A 287-nucleotide genomic window follows, 5' to 3' on the forward strand; every position below is an offset into this window, starting at 1 on the left:
AGCTGCGGGGTGGTGGCCCGAGCCAGCCCTCTGCCAAAAGTCAAGTTCCTCAGGGCTGACATCGCTCGGGTTCTCCCGTCCCTTTGTTTTATTCGGGTTTTCCCGTCCCCGTCTCTGGTTTTCCCCAAATACGCCGAACAGGTTAATGACAATGTAGAACTAATTTTGAGGGGGAAGGGGCGGCTGCTGCTCCCCCTCCCCTCCGGGTGTAACCTAAAGCGAAGGTAATCTGCTAACAATGACACAATTTAAATAGGAGGAGAAGGAAAAAAGAAAAGAAAAAAAAA

This window comes from Charadrius vociferus, unplaced genomic scaffold (assembly GCF_000708025.1).
Source record: "Charadrius vociferus isolate BGI_N301 unplaced genomic scaffold, ASM70802v2 scaffold166, whole genome shotgun sequence".
NCBI lineage: Eukaryota > Metazoa > Chordata > Aves > Charadriiformes > Charadriidae > Charadrius > Charadrius vociferus.